Source organism: Lathamus discolor, chromosome 13, assembly GCF_037157495.1.
Source record: "Lathamus discolor isolate bLatDis1 chromosome 13, bLatDis1.hap1, whole genome shotgun sequence".
NCBI lineage: Eukaryota > Metazoa > Chordata > Aves > Psittaciformes > Psittacidae > Lathamus > Lathamus discolor.
Genome location: NC_088896.1, coordinates 9,689,736 through 9,710,023, shown reverse-complemented (window position 1 = coordinate 9,710,023; position 20,288 = coordinate 9,689,736). Strand labels below are relative to the sequence as shown.

Sequence of the window (20,288 nt, the reverse complement as noted above, 5' to 3'; positions counted from 1 at the left end):
GAGGCTCTCATTTGTAACTCATCTTCAGAGCAACTCTGAGGTGTATAGGCTCCTGGTGCAGGAGAGCACCCAGTTCCCTTAATATTAATAACCCCTCTGCAGCACACAGATCTTGGGCTATGGGGAAAGCTGCTCTTTTCTGTACAGAGACCATTATCCATGGAGGAGAGACATAGCATTCGCTCTTGGTAATGGTGCTAAAGGAAGATAAACCAAGCATCAACTCTCAGCAATAAGATACATTAGCATGACAGATGGCTTGCAGAGAAAGAAAAACCATCTCGGGTTTTAAGATTTGTGCTGACTGTGCCTCAGAAAGGAACTATTCCAATTAGCAGTTGTACAGACTAATTGAGAAGCATAGAGAGTGTCAACCCAATTTGCTGCCATTGTTGAGCTGTCATTGTTCTTGATTTTTCCCATTTATCCCTTCAGTCACAAGTCTGGGGACAGAGAAAATGCCACTTTGGGTTTTGCCTTCCTGGGAAGGCACATGGAGCCATGCGGAGCAGCTCTCCAGGCTGCAGCTCATGTCCCAGTGGCAAACATAACAAAGCTTTCCTGGGTACCTGAGGTTATTTCTGCCTGGTTAAGCAAGTCCATCATGAAGCAAACATTGTGATTCATCAATATGGCTAAAGGCAGCTGAGTTTCTAGCCACGCAGCCACGTGCAGCTGTCATTTTGCATTGGCATAGTGCAAACCCAGCCTGGGCTTTCTCTGGGAGGAAATTCCTATCACCATCAAAGGTACCTGGGGGAAATGCCTCTCGTGCTAGAAGCCATGGCGCTGGCACCCATCATTTATCTGTCTCCTTCTGTTTGTAAATTAGCCTTGAAGTGCAAGTGCTTTTTCTGCTTTCCATATCTATATGCTAGGCTGCACCCCAGGCTCCTGTGCTGGGAGTGCGGGAGCCAGAAATGAGCCCCTAATGGCACAAACTCTTCTCCCTGATTCCCTACCTACCAGGCCTGCCGAAAGGAAAATAGGGACATATTCTTCCATGGAAGTTATATCCTTTCAGGAACAGAAGGTGGCAGACGAGGTTGCTCTGAGTGCCTGGCACAAGTAGCTGTGCTGTTACTCAGAAGTTTAAAGGCATTTAATTTCTCGGCGCAGGCATGGCAGTGGTGCATCCATCCTGAGCCCTGCGGTGAGGGATGAGCTCTTGGGTTTATGGGTGCTTGGCACAGGATCTGTTATGGCGCTGCTGGGAAAACTGCACTTTACCCATAGATGTGCTTGCTAAGCTTGGAAGCAGCCCTGTGTTTGCTAAATACTGTGAATTTCTGTTGTAATATATATATATATGTAGTCTGTTTGTTAGCTTTTAGTGTTTGAGCTACAGGCATAGCAAAGAACTGGGAAAATAGGACATAATAAACCCTTTCAATTTAAGGTATTTTTCTCAGTGATTGCTGGTTTTTTGTAAGATGCTCATATAGCCAGCACCTAATATACATGTGAGAACAGAGTGATGGAACTAATCCTGACACAGTCCATGCAAGAGGCAGCATTCCAACACAGGCAGAAGGAAACTACTTTTTGCCGGTTTAGGGGGTTTTGCAATGCATGTGTGCAGGACAGCAATTTTTCCCAATGCAGAAGAAGAGAAGACACCACTTCCCTATGGACAGCCTTGTCCCCATAGGTTGCTGCAGGCTCTGCCCAGGGCACCCGCAGCAGTGGGTCTCATTAGTGAGGAAAAGGCAAAGCAAAGGCAGCACAGGCGGGTGCCTCAGCCTGCTGCATCCTCCTAGCTCTGAGCTCACCCCTGCTCTGGGCTGGCCTCACCTCTTCTGACCCCCCGGGCTGCTGAGTGTGCTTGCAGGCTAAGGTGGGGTTTGGCCCCTTTAATGTGTGCTGGGGAGGTGGGAGGTGATGGGGCTATAAAAGGTCTGCAGTGATCAGTGAGGCACCTGTGAAGGTTTCTGCTCTAGTCAGGTAGAGCTGCAGCAGCCCAGCCTTGCTGGGTGGAGGAGCTCAGGTAAGAGTTCTCTCTGCTTACCCATTATTGCTGTGTTTCAATTGGGTTATCCCAATCTGAAACCTGATTTTCTTAGGTAGGCATCACCAGAGGTCTCTTGCTGTGCCCAGTGGTGCAGTAGAACCTGCTGGGGCTGCAGGTTGAACCTTTGCAGAGCAGCTTCCTGCTTAGAAAATAAGAAGTTAAAATGAGGTAGCAAACCGTGTGTCTTGTTGTCTCAGCTGCTGCAAGGTCCAGGCTTGTTTGGGTAGCTGAGGACCTCTCTGTGCTGAACTGTGTATTGGGCCCAATGGAAGGAAGAAGGTTGGTTGATATGAAAAGCCTTATGTGAAATGAAAGCTTCTATCTGTTAGCTTTGAGGGCTGTTTTTAATGTTCCTGTCTTCACAAAATAAAAGCTCTTCTGATACATCTATATGTGAGGGTGAAAATGGGAGGTGTGGAGGAAAATGAAAGGTGTTGCCCCCTAAGCAGGAGCAGGGTGAGGGAGATGGTCCAGTGAAAATAATAATGGTTCTACTGAGGAATGCCTTGATTAAAAATACTAATGAGTTCCTGCAACTAGAGACTGCTGTAATCAGGTGGTAAACTCCTGAGGGGATAAACCACGCTGCTAATTCCTCTATCCATCTTCCACTGCAGCAAAGCTTATGTTAAAGAGGGGATTTTCAGTTTTCACCTAGTCATTAGGCTATAGTTTGATGTTTCTCATCACCCATTAATAGTAGCTTTAACGAGAAGAGATGGTAAAAAATTGATGTCCTAAGAAATGAATTCCTTAGCTTTAGCAAAGTCTGAGGAGGCTTTGCATTGTGGAGGTACATAACAAGTGCTCCCTGGCCATGTTAGACCAGTTACTGGTGGTTCAAACCTTGCAGATGGAAGATAACTTTCCTACCCTGAACCTTTGGAAAACTGGTAGGCCATGCTCCATCTAGAGATGAACAGCACAGCTAATATCCAATTTATAAGGAACACCTTTAGCTGGGAATTGTTTTCAGCTGAGGTGCGTGGGTACCAGCATAATGAGCTGTATTGCATTAATGTGCTCTTAAAGATTCAAAAATGTTATGCAACAAGAAATTGGCAATTCACACCATTTCTTTAATAGACTTCCTAATGTATACTTTAAAATATAATAAAACAGCCTGGCTTGCAGAGTTTTCTTCTCGAGCTGTCTAGGCTTGCCATCAGGAGCAGCTTCAAAGCCAGTTTTCTTTTCATATGCTTGTCTGGTGTGTCTAACTGAGCATGATTACTTTTTCCTAAATGAATAGATAATTTTGCCTTATAAATAAGTAGAACACCAGGATTTTTCATCTTTGATGCTATTGGGTTGAATCTCAGGATGGCTTCGTGTAGTGTGTGTTCATTATTGAAGGAAATTTGTTTTGTGGGAGTTTTTTTCCTTCTACCTGAATTTGTTTCCAAGCAATATATTTTTGCTATAATGCATTCAAACACACCTCAAATACTAATGAGGCAAGTAATGGCCCATTTCCATTGAAGTTTGCCATAATACGCAAGTAATCCTTCACAGGTCTCTGTTTTAATACTGATGATGATGGAAATGTCGCATTTTCTCTCCAGCCAAGTATTCTGGTTGGGTTTCAGTGTGTGACAGTCATTAGCTATGCAGTGGCTGAACTCATTTCAACAACTGCCAGGAAAAGGGCTCTTGCTTGGTGCGTGAGTTCTTGATGCAAAGCTGCTTTTCAGGCCACGTGTTGCTTTTGTCACATTTCCAAGGCCCTTGTTGAAAGGTTAGCTGCTAGAAAAGCCAGGCTGGTGGAATGCTTTTAAGGCCATAATGAATGACTTCTAGTCCGAAGCTTGAAGCCTTGGCACCCCAACTTGGGCAGATCTCTGAGCTTTTTCCCAGGAATAGAAAGGAGATGGAAGATGAGGCTCTGACTTGATGTGCCAAATGAGTGCTGCCAGTCTGACATTATTAGTAGAAGGTCCCTGAGATGATGTTGCCTTTGGTGGAGTTGTCTGAAGGGTCAAGGTGGAAAACCTGGAGCATGAAAGTTGCCCATGGAGTTCAGCATCGCTGGTGGGATGGCTCCTCAGAAACACGGGCGATCAGCTCAAAGGAGGATGAATACGCTAATGAAAGCTGAATCTCTTGATTTTACAAGCGGTTGTGCAGGACCTTCGCTAATGTCAAGGCTCTCCTGGAGTCTTAAACCTTTCAAAGCTGCCATCTAGGAAACAGCCACCTTTTGAAACACAGCCACACCAGAGGAGAAAATAGGTTTTGAAGATGTTAAGAGGCTCAGCAGCTTCAGAGTGAAACTGTGAGAGCTCTACATCACCTATAAACCCACTTTCCTTAGATCACTGACTCTCTTCAGGACTGCCAGGTTGTTTTGTGCTTAAGCTTTATTCAGACCTTGCAATGAGAGATCCAGGTGTCTGGGTGTAGCTGTGAACCTAGAGCAAAAGCTGTTTGCGCTGGGCTGGCAATGGACACACAAACTGATTCCTGCAGCCCTGCCCAGGGTTTGGTCTGGCAAGGGTTATAGTGAGTGGAGTCCCAGGCAGTGCTGGGTTATCTATTGGCACAATTGAAGAAGTAAAGAAGATTGACTGGAGGCTGCAAGTGAAGACACTGGCAGCCTGAGCTCTTTGTGCTGCTTGAATTATGTATCAGGCCAGAGTCATTCTGCATTTTGTGTGTGTTTTGCAAAGGCAGTGATCCTACTGGGATCAAGGTGTATGGCTCTACTCTGCTCTGTGTAACACCTAGTCCCTTCCCCTGCTCTCTGCAGGGATGGAAAGCCAACGGGAAGAAAAACAAGTTGTGGATATCCCTGCTCCATCAGGGAAATCGGCTCTGAAAGTAGACAGCTACCCCAGGGAGGCAGGAATATGACCACATTCCGGAAGCACAAATCACTGCAGCAAGTGCTTTTATGTAAGCCCCACTGGGTAGAAACAGGAACCTGTACTAATTCATAGAATCCTAGAATAGTTAGGATTGGAAAGGACCTCAAGATCATCCAGTTCCAACCCCCCTGCTGTGGGTAGGGACACCTCACACTAAAGCATGCTACGCAAGGCTCTGTCCAACCTGGCCTTGAACACCGCCAGGGATGGAGCATTCACAACCTCCCTGGGCAACCCATTCCAGTGCCTCACCACCCTAACAGTAAAGAATTTCCTCCTTAGATCCAATCTAAACTTCCCCTGTTTAAGTTTTAACCCATTACCCCTTGTCCTGTCACTACAGTCCCTGATGAAGAGTCCCTCCCCAGCATCCCTATAGGCCCCCTTCAGATACTGGAAGGCTGCTATGAGGTCTCCACGCAGCCTTCTCTTCTCCAGGCTGAACAGCCCCAACTTTCTCAGCCTATCTTTGTACGGGAGGTGCTCCAGTCCCAGTTCTGCTGCTGATTTGCGATGGAAGTGTGAGCCTCAAGAAGGTACCTGGAGAGGTACAATTGTGGGAGAAGCCCCAGAGCTGAGGGGTCTGCACCAAGACTTGGAAACCTCATACTCTTACACCAGAGATCAGCAGCAATCCTTTCTTCTTCCCAGAGCCACCAGTCTCTGGGTCAAGGGAGGTGCATGTTTCTTGCTTCTCTGTCTTGTTTTCCATTAGTCACTGCTGGCTGACTATTATGGAAATCATCATGGTCCTGTTAGCACTGTGGATGCATGGTACATGCATCACTCGGCTTCTGGAATTACCACAGAGATGAGCTGGCAAGTCACTAGCATGTTTGAGCTGGTAGTCTGGCTCCAGAAATTGTTGCCTCTTAAGCTGTCATATAAGAGATGGCCTGAATGTAGTCATGGTAGAGATGCAAACAATCCACCTCCTTCCTCAGTATGCCCTACACATGGACCTGATTAAGGGATGCTTCTACATTTCCTTATACGAAACTTGCTTTGCTTTCCTGCAGGCAGGCATGGGTCTTACTCTGGTCTCATTTACACTGCTGTCAACTGGAAGTAACCCCTCTGAAGCCAGAATTTAAAATGAAGCTTCTTGCCCCGTTTACATATTCTACTTCTTACAGCTTAATTTGTCCTAGTTTAAGTACCAAATGCTTTGTAGGAATTTCATTATAGAGCACAAGTTTTATCGAATGCATTCTGCTCGTTCTGCTGGAGGTTGCTAAGCATAGTCTATTCCTTCTGAATCCTTTGTACTGATCGGTATATTTGCCCATGCTACAAGAAGAAATTAAAAATACAGCATGGAAGAAAATACAGCTTTGTCTCATCTTCCTGGGGAAGAAAAGAAGACAGGGGAAGGACTTTCTGTACCTGGAAAACTATCTCCAGCGGCTCTTTGGGATGCAGATATGGACAACCTGAGGGTAATTTGGAGGATCTCAAACTTCTTGCCCAATGGCACAGCAGTCAGTGCTGATAATTGATTTCAACCCATCTGTGAGATGAACACCTGCTGTGCAATATGGCTCTGGTAGGATTATTTCTCCCTGCATAGCTGGAGCGAAATCTCCATCGTTGACCACAAGATTGGGTACCTGTTTGCTAAAACCTGAACTGCATCCCAGTGCGTTGTTACTATGCTACAACCGGTTCTGCTGCAGTATGGTTTAAATACCTTGCCTTGACACTTAGGCATTTTTGTGGATTTTAATGGGCTTCTTTCTTTCAAAGCAAATTTAATTCCGTTACTAAATAATGCATTTGGCCTCCAACCTGACTTGTGCTAATTACTCACATGCTGAATGGGTTTTAAATCTTGTTTGGAAATGCTGTAGAGTTTATAGTCTTATTAAAAGCACCTAATGTGAGCTTTCCTTTTTCTTTAAGACTGCAATTGGTCTCTAGTGAAACTGAACAGATAATGCAATAATTTTTCACTAAACTAATTATCAGAGCGGAAGATGCTAATGTGTGTTGCCAACTGTGTCTCATGTCTCCTCAGTTAACATGCTGCATGGTCACGGCTGTTCAGCAAGACTTTACATCTCTGGAAGCAGAAAAGAGGCTGAATTAAGCTTACCCATTGCTCACTCCCTTTTGCAGTCATGTTGACGTGTTCAAGCCATGCTACCTCTGCCTGCACTTAATGTTAATCAAATGGGGTTTCTCCCACAGAGGACTAACAGGGAATTAGCTTATCTGATTTCTATGGGTATAGGATTTATGGGTCTCCTGCTTGCAAAGATCCCAAGCACGTAATCTTCAACCATTGCTCTTCTTCAGCTGTGTTGGAATTCAAGGTACCCAAAGTCAATGACCACTTTTGAAAACGTTCACGCAATGTTTCTTCAAGCACTGAAATAGGCCTCTGTGCACAAATATGTGTCATCCTGACCACATGCATGTGCTGGGGCTGACATATGTTACCAAGAATGAGTTCTCATTTTCAATGTATTGCAGCACGCAAGAAGGGTGAGCTTTGAAAAGCAACAAAACAAACCAAGAGTCTGCAGGAACCCTGATTCTAGATGTGCAAAGCCTGCAAAAGCCCTGAGTGCTGAGAGACATGTCCTGTTGTGGAAAGAAGAAAGAAATTAAGAGTGAAAGAAGAAAAGTGAGGTTTCGCCTTGAGCAAACGCAGTGTGTGCTTCTCCAGCCTCCCTTGGAGCAGGCTACATCTGAAAGCAGAATTGCAGCTTTGGTAAGGACTGGGATTTGCCTGTCTGATTGCTGTTACTCCCCCAGACAAATAAACAAAACAATTATCTTTGAATGGTACCCAGGCTAATGTGTAGAACTGGCACTGGGGAGTAAAGAGAGGAGAGGACACCAGGCTAAAAGCATTAATTGGTAATGGGGTTTGTATATTTGTCAACAAGGCGCTCGGCTTGGAGAGCTGAACAAAAAGGGAGCAAGCTGCAGAAAAACAAATGCATACCAAGCCTTGTCACTGATATTTGTTTAACAACCTGTCACAAGCAGAAAATGTGGATCAAAGGTAGGAAAGGCAACGAAGGAGCGGTTTCAGTCCAAGGCATCCATTCTGCATTGCATCAGGGTTCACTTCTGGATCAGGGTGCATTCTGCCACATTGTGTTACATCAAGCGAGTTGTGAAATGATGGAGCCTAATGCAGAGTGAGTGTTGGGAATGGGAAGTAAAACAACAACCCGTTGTTTTTGTAATCATTAATCGCCATGGGTTTGGGGGTTATCCAGGAACAGAGATGCTGTTTTAAGTGAGGCGGAGAGCTAAGATTGCAGTGCTCTCTTACAAAGCACAGCCTGGCAAATTGCTTCTGGGATTTGATGTTGTCCTATCCTGCCTCCAGAACAAATCACACTGGTAGGGGGTTTGGGTTTTCCTTTTTTTAATGGTTGGGAAAAACCTTTGCAAAAGAACCTATCACATTAAGGTAAAAAAAAAGGTGATTGTTTTTTTTCTTCTTTCTACATTCTCTTTCTTAGACCATTTTACTGGCTTTCCACTTAGTTACAGATATTGATCCTGCCTCCTCAGCATGAACACGCAGGGTAAGGCTCCTTGATTTTTTGGTGATGGAGGTTGTAGTGCATCACTTCTCTGCTGGGATGCTGCTGGAAAGATGCACATTTCCCCTTTGGCCACCTGAGCAGAGGTGACTGCTGGTCCCAAGAGGACCTGAAGAGTAACTGCCCTCAGTTTTCTGCCAAGCAGCCCAAACATGAAGCTTACCTGGGTAAGAGGTGGAGAAGATGGTGGTGGGAACCACTGAGGGTGCAGAAAGACAAAATGCTGGTTGAAAAAAGAAGAATTAACTATCAAAGAACAAAATGAACTGGGAATTCAACTCATAATTTTTCATGTCTTTGCATCAGAAAACAATTTGGGGAAGGAATTCAATTAAATTATTGGAGTTTCTTCAGAAGTTTTACTGCAAATGCTGCTCTTCCCAGCCAACCCCAGTGCTAAGACAAATCATCAGTTAGAGGAATTGCAGCAAATACTGGAAACAACTGATTTATGGTATTTTTTTGTTCTGTCAAACAAAACCACTTTCTATACTGAGCAGTGTTCCTTAAATTTAGCTCATATTCCCCCCCGTGAAGATGACTGTGCAGGTCTGTCTCTGGTAGCAACAAGCTGGCTTGGTGACTTTCCACTGCCAGTTGCAGCGCTGATGGAAGCACCGACCACCTTAGCTGCCGAAGCTATGGCAATTAATCACGTCCTCCAGCTGCAGAACGTGCACCTCCTGGCCATGCTCATGTGCAGATGTCACCTCCAGGATTAATTGGTATTGATGAACTTGCTTAGCAGCCACATGCCAATTGGCACTGATCCCTAGGGATGCGCAGCTTCCCCATCCTCAGCCAAGAAGACTGACCTTGTGGCAGAGTAACACTGGGGAACAAGAGGCAAATGAGGGAGGGCTTGTGCCAGCTACCACCACATGGTGGTGGCCATGTGGACTGCCTGGGTGTGCAGCAGCAGTGCCACGTTTCATGTTTGAGCCCTGTTTATCCTCTGCCTAAGCCTAGACTGGCAGCTTCAATATCCAGCTGTTGGCTAACAAGAGAAAGCATCTTTGGTTTCGAAAATGTTTCTCATGTTTCATTAAGCTGATGGCTTTGGATGGGAGTTGCAGTAGTATAATCCATGTGCTGACAGTGCCCCTCGAGACTTGGGCTGGGGATAATCGCATCCTTTTTATGCTGCTAATAATTAACTATTGAAACAATTTACTAATGGATGTAGTGGCTTCTTTAAATGATGAATTGGTATGGTTTAGCACAGCTATGTGGTATGGGCTTGATGCAAATATTACTTGAGTGCAAAGCCAGTATGCATTATAGCCTGTTGAGGTCAGAATCTATTAGCCATAATTCCTCTTAGCCTAAATTCTCTTCATCTTTAGAAATAAGTTTTCATACAGAAATTATTCCAAAACCTTCAAAAACAGAGCTGCATGCGCTCTATCATATAGCGATGTATGATCTTCTTCACTAAGCGGAGGAAAGGGATGTTCATAAAAACTGCAGCCAAAAATATAGTAGTATTGCCAAAAAGAGTAAGTTTATCAGCTATTTTAGTTAAAAATGGGTAAACTCCATGTGCATGAATAGATTAAATTATATTTATTGGCATGTATTGAATGGGTCTAATCAGAGTAATGGCTGTTGAAGGGGTGTAACATCTATTAATTGAATACGGAGACTAGTTTCACCTGATTTTGTTTTTAATGGTTTCCAGTATTTACAAAACAACTGTCACAGAAAGCCTCACATCCGAGATCTCCCAGATCTTGTCAAATTAATTTCTGAACTCTTGACATTTCTGCACCAACTGTCCTAATTCTTCTCGTAGCATTTGCTTAAGACGACTCTAATAACTAAGTCATGTCTGACAGCATAAAGATAAGCTGCTATTTCTCTCAAAGAGATGACAGTTCCCATTTTCAAAAGCGAAGGAAAGGTTGCTCGCTGTTTTACTTCCTGCAGCAGCAAAGTTTTCAGGCGTGGGACTGGCAAAACAAAGAGTTACTTGCTGTAGGTAAGGGGTTTTTTCTTTGCTTCTCGCCATTGCGCTTGGATGGAAAGGTCAGGTGTGTCAGAGATGGTTAAGGCTTTGAAGAAGACAGATGTGTGTATGCAGAAAGAGCATAAAGGGGATTGGAATAGCTTAAAGGAATAAGCGGAATTGGAAAGATCAGGGCTTTAAACTTTGTTCTGCAATTGAAGTCATTGTTAGCTCTCTCCCCCACTGAGGAAAAAATGTCTTGGAGGGAAAAAAGGCAGAAAAAATGAAATATTAATTGTATATTTCTGGCCAGTTATCTCAACTGCTGGAATTACAACAGTGCAGATTACTCCAAGCTTTTAGCAATTGAGTAGAATCCACTTCACCTTTCCTCTCCAACTTTGTTTCTTCTTCAGCCCTGGGTTGGGATTGTGGGAACAAGCGCTGGCTATGCTACAAAAGAGGGGAAGGAAAAAAGGTACCCTGCAGGCTACAAGCCTGGAGAAGGTAGGAGTGTGTGTGTGCAGCCTGGACCCAGCTGGTCTCTTATTCTCAGCAAGGCAGATATCTGTACAATAATTGGTCAGGTTTGCTCAGATGTTTAGCAACCACATCTTCTGTCTTTAGTTTCCAGCCCATCCCAGGAGGGAAAGGAGTCCCTATGGTCCCCACAACCTGTCCCATGCCGTGTGGCAACTGCTGCCCCACCTGGCACTATGATGCTCTTTCAGTATGGCAAAAGCCTGTCCATCCCCAGCCCAGTGTGTGTGCGGTATTTCATCTCATTTTAAAAGATCACCTTAGGAGAATGGCGTTGGACCACTTGCTCCAATTCATTACTGGAAACCCATGAGGTGAATCTGGTATTTGCTATATTTAAGACCCTCTGATAAGGTGGGCACAGCACTCTCCAGCATCTCATGGCATCACGGCTGCCCTCCGGGGACTCCGTGCACCCTTTCCCACCTCCACAAGGCTGCAAACATGCAAAGAACTGTAAATAAAAGAGTGTGGTTTGTCTAAACAAGAAGAAAATCCCTGATACATAGTTCATTTATTGCAAATGGGAATGGCTTCTGGCACTTTCCTTTGCAAGGCTGCAGGCTGAGGTGTCTGTAGGTGTCTTACACCAGCCGATACTCATTAAGTAATCCTTTCCGTCCATGCTGCCCCGTTTGGTTTGTCTGCCTCGGTGATGTTCCATGAGGGACTGATTCTGCAGATTGAAAAGCTTCTGCATCTTATTACCCCTGCAATGTCCCTTCTGAGAGGGGATTTGAATTTCTTGTCCCTCGCATGTAATCTTCAGTGTGCCATATTCACCACTTCTATTTATTTTCCATTTTAATGCTTATAAGACTGGAATGCTCCTTTTTATAGAGGCATTACAGTTATAGGTAGAAAGCAAACATCTGCCAGGTTTTTCCATAGAGAAGCTGTGGGTTTAGTGTTTTTTTTCCTTGCTACCTAGAAACCATTATATTAATAGAGATCTTATTGCGATGCTTTCCTGTGACAAATGTAAAACTTCTAGTAGAAAGGCAAAAGCATTTTCTCTAGAATCATTCACCTAAATAATGCAAAAAAAAAAGCCCAGAGGGGGCTTAGGATGGGGAAGGATCCGATGTTCATATTGTGGATATTCAGGTTCCATGTAAGAACATCAACAAAAATAACTCTCATTTGAAAGCAAATTCAATAGGACAGTTTTAATGAGCCTAATCATGAGGCTCGACAGTAGATGTTGACCTTGTAATGGGTCTCTGCTATGAGAAAAGAGGTTATTTCAACCAGAATAGCGGTTGTTATTTTTCATTCTAGTACGTAAATTGTAGTAGAATTACTCAGATGATACTATTGTCTTGTGGAGCTCAGTGGAAAGCTAATTCCTGTCAGGGTTTTCACAACCTCATCCTCATTCTTTGTTTCTCCATGATAGATTAAATAATATCCAACATACATGTGGCGAACCTAAAACCTAGAGATTTATCTATTGAATTTTCTAGGCACATATTCACTGGCTATAGCACAAAATCACACATTACCTATTTGCTAACCAAATTAAATAGTTATTCACTTGAGTCTCATAGGAGAGGAAGTTTTTTTTTCTCTACTAGCAAAGCTAAAAGAACATGGAAAACCTGTAGGTGTGTTCCAGCCCTTCTTTGCATAGATCACTCAGAAAACAGTGTCTCTTTAATAGTAGTGGCAGTAACCATCTAATACCCTGAATTAGGAAGGCTTTAGCAATTGGCAAGCGCTCTCTTTTTCTCCGTGTTAAATATTTTGTCAAGGCTTTTCACAACTCTGGCTGCTGCAATTTCACATCTTTCTCTGAAAGCTGGTTTTCTTTTGAGCAGATGAGACTTGGTGCTCTCTTGGGTAGAGCCTCCTGTTTCCTGAATGCTCTCTAAGAGCAGTGTTGTGCCAGTGCGGCCCCAACATAGCGCCATGAGTTGTGGTCGGTACAGCCTGGCATTGCTCTTGGGTGTATCCATGAAGAGGAAACCAAATGGGGATCTCAGAGCCTGGAAGCATGTGGTTTTGCCCAGTCCACCATGGGGATGACTCTCTGCTGCTCCTCACGTAAATCCTAGCTACTTGCACTTCCCAAACTGAGTCCCTCTCCAGCATCCTTGTAGCTCCTTCCAGACACTGGAAGGCTGCTCTGAGGTCTCCACGCAGTTTCTCTTCTCCAGGCTGAACAGCCCCAACTTTCTGAGCCCATCTCCATACGGGAGGTGCTCCAGTCCCTGATCATCCTCATGGCCTCCTCTGGAATTTCTCCAACGGCTCCATGTCCTTTTTATGTTGAGGACACCAGAACTGCACACAGTATTCCAAGTGTGGTCTCATGGGAGCAGAGGGGCAGGTTGTGTTGGTTGGTGATCTAACTCTTCCAAAGGTTTTGACTTATTTTTTGGCAGTTTCAAGTATAAGGGGGTTGAGCTTTTTCCTTTTGCATTGCCTTTGAGTTGGTTCATATTTGCAGCAGATTGACTGCATTAGCAAAACGCCTCTTACAAAATGACCTGCAAGTCTCTCTGGGAGAAGAAGGGAAACCCTTGGTACCTTAGGCTGAGTAGATACTGTCTTTTCCCCAACGAGCTTATGGTTCAGCCATGGAGTAGGTGTTTGCTGAATAAGTAAGTGTGCTGTGACCTGGCCTCGAGCAGACAGGCAGCATCTGAGGTGTGAAGAGAGATAAAAATCAATAAATACACCATTTACCATTTGCTCAGCCCAAACAAAATACTTCATCCAGACACTGGTGTAGCTTTCAAACAAAGAGCACACAAATTACAGCTCTCATGCACTGTGTATGGCAAGGGTTTATGGCATTCTGCTGGCCTTATTTACAGCTCATTTAAAACACTGTGTCAGGAAGTTTTGATGTTACTACCACAGCTTTTCTTCCTCTCCTAATCACTGCTACTATCACATAATAGTTTGTGGAAAGAGGTTGCTGCCATTCCATGTGCAGTTGCTAAATAAGGAAGAGGTGCATAGACACTTCCAGCATTTGTTCCACCTAAAACAGCTCACGAATTAGGAGTAGGTTTAAAGTTTTGCTCCTCTTGTCAGATCTCCCCCTTGGGTTTCCCTGTTTCTCACCTACCGTCTCCCCTTGCTTGCTGATCTCTGAAAAGCTGATTGCATTGAAAGTGGAAAAGAGCAACGAAATGAGAAATCCTTTACAGAAACAGGTTTAAGCTTCTCAGTTTAAATAATCTCAGTGGAGTCAGGAGGCTCCCAGTAAAGCTTTGATTATCTGCTTCAAGATCCATCTCCCAAGCATGATTCTATGGAAAACCAGCTCCTCAGACCCATTAAGTGTTACAAACGTGATCAAGAGCATGTTTTTGGTAACTTGGGCTCAGCACCGGAGACTGCAGCCCCTGCCATCCCAGGAGACTGATCTAAAGGGACTTCCTGGTCTCTAGTGTATAAATAACAGAACCAGAGCACAGGGAGGATGAGATAAACCTTGTTTTGGCTATTGTTCTACCACTGACCTATCAGAAGTAAAGGCTAGCTTTAATTTTACCTTTCAATTTCCTTCCTTAGCAGGCTGAGTGCTTATGAAACTTTTCCAAGGGAGCTGCCAGGGTGTGCACCCAAAAGACCAACTTGCGGGTGAATAATCAGCTGAAATTCTAATGAGAAAAATCCCTTCACTGGGCAACAGCCTTCCTACTCGAATGCTGCATTATCAGCTCAAAATGATTCAGCCAGATCTGAGGAATTTACTTTAGGCAGCTTAGGAGATAAATTCAGTGCAGCAAGTTATCGTGATTAAGTATTTAAGACTTATCCTAAAAACCTGTTTTGCTCAATCCACCTCCTGAGACGTCCCCATTGAAACCCTTCTTTTCAGGTTAAAATGCAGCCAGAGTGCAGCAAGCAATTTCCATTTCTCTGGCCATGGGTAATTCTCCTCCTTTCTTATGTGTGGGTGATGCAATGTTTCAGAAGCAATAAGCTTCCCTACAGATTGCCTCATTTTACACTTCATGTGACTTCAGCGAGCATCACTGTGCTGCTCTGCTACAGCACCTTCTCTGTTAGGTCTGGGAGGGAATATTTGTTTGAAAGAGGATTGAGTTTTGGATTTTGGTGGTTTTTTTAAAGGATATTAGAGAGATTAATGCTGCTTTGTGGAGCAGTTAGGAGTTGGTGCTCAGGAGTCCTGGTGGTGATCAGCAGGATGCACACAAGCACATGTGTGCTTCAGAGAGAGCCCTCAAGTGCAATCCATCACAGTGCCATCCGGCTCCCTATTTCATCTTTAGTCTGTCTGAAGTCCATGTGGAGTAGCTGTGTGTGTGTGTCTGTAAAGCACAAATAGCCTGTTGCTGGGCTGTTTACAGGTGCATTATTATTTCTTAGAACTGACTGATATAGGGTGGAATTGGAAAACCTCACAGGCGTCTGTTTTCCTGTTTTACCCCATCATTGTACTGTATTCCCATGGAGAATTTGTATTTCCCTCTGGATGCTGCCCTGAGAATGAACACAGCTCATTCCAGTAGTGCCTTGTCTGGATGAATTCTCAGTCAGCACATCTGTTACTCCACTATGAGAAAGATAAAGATTGCTTCACTGAACTTCTAGCAGGTCTTTTGGGCTAGAAGTCATGTCTCATCACAACATTACCTCTCTAAATCCTTTGAAACACGATGCAAAATCAAGGCTTAGTCCTATTAATCCCTCATTCTTTCTCCCACTCCCTTTTTAACACTTTAAACTCACGAGCAACCACCACTCACAGATGTAACACATACTCCAGATAATCTTTAAGGTGGTATTTACCACTGCAATGAATTTCCCAGGTCTTAGGACATGGACAAGAGGTAGGACTTGAGAGAGGAAAGTAGATAACAGGCACAGTGAACTTTAGATCTGGGAGATGTGTACAATATTAGTTCATCCTGTAGCTGAATGTGAACGCTATTGATATTTAATATCTTACCAGGAGGGATGAGTATTTGAAGGACAAGCATTCATAATTTGCTTTGACATTTGATATGATCAAGCAAGTAAAGGAATAATATTCCATTTCTCCCTTGTCAAAAAGATAATGAGCTTCATAACTATTGGTATTATGGGAAAAATGCGGCCTATGTAGTGTAAAATATGCGAGGAGCTGCTATAAATTGTGTATATTGTGGGTTTGTGATGGCCCTATTCAGACACAGCAGGCCTATCCTTTTTAATTTTCTGGTTTGCTGTGCAAGTCTCTAACAAAAGAGATTTCTTTTTTTAATGAAAAAAAAAGAAGTTTTCTTCAAATTATTTATAGAAAGAGCATTGCTGTCATCGAGTCTGTCTCATCATATCATTCTTGGGTATCAATTTCTGGGCTCAGATGACAAACCATAGCAGCTACTTTTCCAATAGCAGCATCTGGCTTCCTGACAAACTCAAAATGCGGTTATCTGGAAAGCTTCAGAGTTGCTTCTGAGCGCATTTTATTTATTAGAAAGCAGTTGTGTTGCTTTGCTTCCCATGACTAAGCCAAAGAATATTTAATGCATTAAAAGGAATAATAGAATCTAGGCCAAGCTGTTGTCTACCAAGTGGCGAGAGAGTGACAATATTTTTGCTTTAAGATGACCATTTCTTCAGCTCTGAGGGACAAAGTGAAACTATTCCTGTTGACTTCAGATGGCCTTTTTATAGGACTAAAGAATAAATTCAGCCTCAACTCCTCAAATAAAAATCAATTTCACCCTCTTTTAGATTTAACTCTCTGAAATGTGATGGTGACTTCTTCTTGCTGGAAGAAGAAGACCCTCCACAGGGTGTAGGGTCCTCAGAGGTGAAAGATGCCATGCCATTCCAATATATGAGGAATGATAATAGAAGGGATCAGTGGGTCTGTAGGTCAGGTACTGTATTAGCCCTCAGAAGTTAATTCAGCCTTTGTTTTGCTGTAGAATTTATGAGCTTGGCAAGTCATTTGGATCCATCTCTGCTAAGGTCTCCTAGTGTAGTTCAGTAGGTGTCACACTGACCTGCAAGACTTGATCCAATGTGTATGGAAAAGAGTTCCCTGAACAACTTCCATATCATTCTTCCTACATATACCTGTGATATAACTGGTATCTCCTGCCACAACCCGTATTCTTGCAAGGTTCTTTGCTCAGGCTGGAGATCTTTGTGCTTGTGAAGCTCTGTTGCTAATCTGGTGAGTTGAATCAAATCCCACCATTGCCCTGTGTATAAAAGGAGATTATCTGACACTGTACAAAATGCATGAGGCCTTTCTCCCGTTCTTCATACACAGATAATCTGAAGGAAATTATTAAGGATATTTTTCCTAATATTAGCATTGAAATCAATAGGAAAGATATTAAGACCCACAGGAGATAATAGTTAGTTGTATGGATGTTCTTATAGCTTTAGGACATTCCTAGACGCTAAACTTCATTCTCACATGTGTAAAGCTAAAAGCTGAGAAAGGACAAGGGAGGATGGAGTATCTGTTCCAGGCTTGGCTGATGGTTGAGCTGTGTCCGTATCAAAAAGGCTATTTAATTGAAGTGATTATTTTCATTCTGAGAAAGAACTCTCTTGAGTTTTTCTTGAGCAACTCCCAAAAAGTTTCTCTTGGTGAAATTCTGGTGTTATTTTTCTAGATGATAGATTTAAAAAAAAAAAAAAAAAGAAAAAAAGACTAATCTGTTAAAGTCAATGTGTTTCAATGTGTTTGACACTTGGCAGCAGAAGCAGTAGTGCTAAATGGTAACATCTTGAGTTTTTTCAGCTATCAGTGGTGTCTCTGGGGCAGGATTTTATTAGTGACAGCTCTTGCTGAATTCAGTTAAAGCTCAAGTTTCATCTCCAAAGTAACTGTTATTCAGTTCAGAAATAAAATGATCAGGCACGGGATTTCATTTAAAGCTTTGAACATTGACATCAAGGAATCAAAACAATTCTGCTTCAAGTTTCTGTTGCTCCAATGTAAAAAGTATTGGTGGGTTTGGATACTTGCTCTTGCATGGTGTCCTCTGGGGGCTAAATCAGAGGGGAAGCTGTGGGGCTTTCTCTTGTCATCGTCACAAGCTTTTGTCTCTGGTCTGAGCTTGGAACAATTGGGTCTTTAATTCTGGTTGAGGACAGAGGATGCTACTGCAGTGCAAAACACCCCACCAAGGCTGCTCTACTGCTACATTCAACAGTGGGTTGTAAGGCTGTATCATAAGCAAAGTCTGCAAATCAAAAGTTGCATGATGGCCAACCTCTACTACATATAGCAGGTCAGACAGCTTTTGCGTGTAAGAAAAGACTACATGGTTTTTTTGCTACTGAGGAGTTCAAGCATTTTTGCCTTCCTTTTGCCACAAATGGAGACTATTCAATGGTTGGATTTAATGAATTCAAAATCCTTAGAAAATCACTAAAGCCAGACATCAATGTAAAATACTCCAGCTTTCAGTAGTGGAATATAATATTAGCTCTCCCACGATCTACTTCATGCATTTCAAAAGAGCAGAGAAAAATTCTAAACTGAAAAAGACAGCTTGGGCAGAAAATGATTGTCTGCCTTGGATGCTGCTCTGTAACCCTTTAGGAACCTGAGTTACTTCTCACAAGGCAGTAGAAACAGACACATCCTTTGCAAAATGCAGGGGGAGGATGAGGAGCAGAGATTTGTATTAATGAATCCTGTGAATGTCCTGTTACCTTGCACGATCAACAGGACTATGTGGGAGGGTTGCTGCAGGGCTGGTGGCTCGGAGCCCATGCAAGCCGTGTGTCTGTTTTCTGCTGGCAGAGGCTGCTGAGAACCCACCAGATCATTCACCCTGCCTCTTGCTGCATGTCTGGACTGGGAGCACCTGAGAAGGGTGTTTCTGTGCCATGTTGGAGTCCTGCCCCGTGACGGCCCTTCCCCTGCTCCTTGCTATGGAGAACCAGCCGGGAGCCGCTCTCTCAGGCAATGCAGTAATACAAATAAATAATATTAATTAAAGCTCCATGGGTTTAAAAAGCTATGGAAATAGCTTGTCTCCCGCTGTTTCAGTATCTCATTTTCCCACTCTGTCCAAACCCCCAAAGCCCAGAGGTACAAACATATATTTTAACCGAGAAGTTTGTTGAACCTCATTAAACTTAAATGCTCGATCCAGTTTTTCCGAACGAGGCTTCACCCTGCTTTTGAGTTTACCTGACTTCATTGTTCCATCCCTAATGGAGCCATTCATTTAGAAGGTGATTTTGCAAACGCACTGATAGCCCTACAAACTACAGCTGAAAAGTAAAGCATAATTGACATGCTTAAACCAAGCACCTCATATAAAGCTCTTCTGTGCTTACAGGCTTCACGTCTGAGCAATTTGCTGAGGTCTCTGTGAAATAAAGACCAGCTTTTAATCTGCATTTTGCTTTTTGCCTTCCCAGTTTTTATGGCAAGGAGAAGCAGCTGAAAAGCATCTCTGCGTTGGAATGCTGAGCAGCGGAGTCACACAAGCACCTGCAGCCATCCACGCACTGCTCGGGAAGAGCGCTGTATTTCTCGAGGTTTGTAGCTCTTGTCCTCCCACTCCCTAATTCATATACATAAAGCTGGTGTGCTGCCACGCTCCCTCCACACAAATGCATTAGCTGATCAGGAAGGCTTCCCATTCATCTGGTTTGTCACTTGGATGAGGTGGAGGCAGGACAGACTTGTCAACTCGCAGTGATGAGAGTCAGGGGTGGGAAGCAGAGTAACATAATAAAAAATGGTGCGGATATTTCTCCCTTTGGTTTTCCAATAGAAAATTGCCCGATTCTCTCCATCCCTTTCCAAACAGGAGGAAACCAGCAGCCCAAATACTTGCCTACCACCTCCTCGAGCTGCGTGGGGCTGCAGGAGGAGATCATGGCTAGCACACCCACCCCGTTTGCTCTGCCTGTGTCTCCCCACAACCCGGGCACCCTTCTTGGGACTGCGGCACTTTGCGCCCTGGCTTTGGCACCATCCCTGCGGTGATTCCCAGGGCAGGGGCAGATGCGCGGACCCGACAGCCAGCAGACTCGCTCCCTCAGCTGGGCAGCGCCTTCCTGCCCTCCAGGCACGTTCTGCCTTGCGCGGGGTGCGGAGCGGGCACCGCTCGCACCCTCGTCCCCTTCCAACTTCCCACTTCGGACGGGGCACCGCGGTCCGGCCGCCGGCGGAGCGCGCCGGGCCCGCGCAGCAGAGCGATGCTCGCGGCCGCGGGCCGGGGCTCTCGCAGCACCGCGGGGTCGAGCGCAGCCCCCCGCTCCCGGTGCTCCGCGGCCGGGCGGCCCCTCCCTCGCTCCCACCCTCCCGGGGCGGGGCGGGGCGCGGCTGGCGGCGGAGCCCGGCCCCGCGGCGGCGGAGAGCGGTTCCCCCCCGCCCCGCTCTGCCCCCGCCGCCGCCTCCG

General features: G+C 44.5%; 1 long non-coding RNA gene across 3 annotated transcripts; it reads left to right on the top strand.

Moving 5' to 3' along the window:
• The first annotated feature begins 1,924 nt into the window (after positions 1 to 1,924).
• Positions 1,925 to 20,025, top strand: LOC136021572 (uncharacterized). 3 transcript variants are annotated; one of them, XR_010615827.1, is made up of 5 exons: positions 1,925 to 1,987; positions 6,896 to 8,030; positions 8,361 to 8,426; positions 19,300 to 19,419; positions 19,695 to 20,025. It is a non-coding gene; the product is annotated as an uncharacterized LOC136021572 (long non-coding RNA). The 3 variants fall into 3 exon arrangements; XR_010615828.1 differs by lacking the exons at positions 19,300 to 19,419; positions 19,695 to 20,025 and having other exon boundaries at positions 6,896 to 7,594; positions 8,361 to 12,148; XR_010615826.1 differs by lacking the exons at positions 19,300 to 19,419; positions 19,695 to 20,025 and having other exon boundaries at positions 8,361 to 12,148.
• The last annotated feature ends 263 nt before the right edge of the window (positions 20,026 to 20,288 follow it).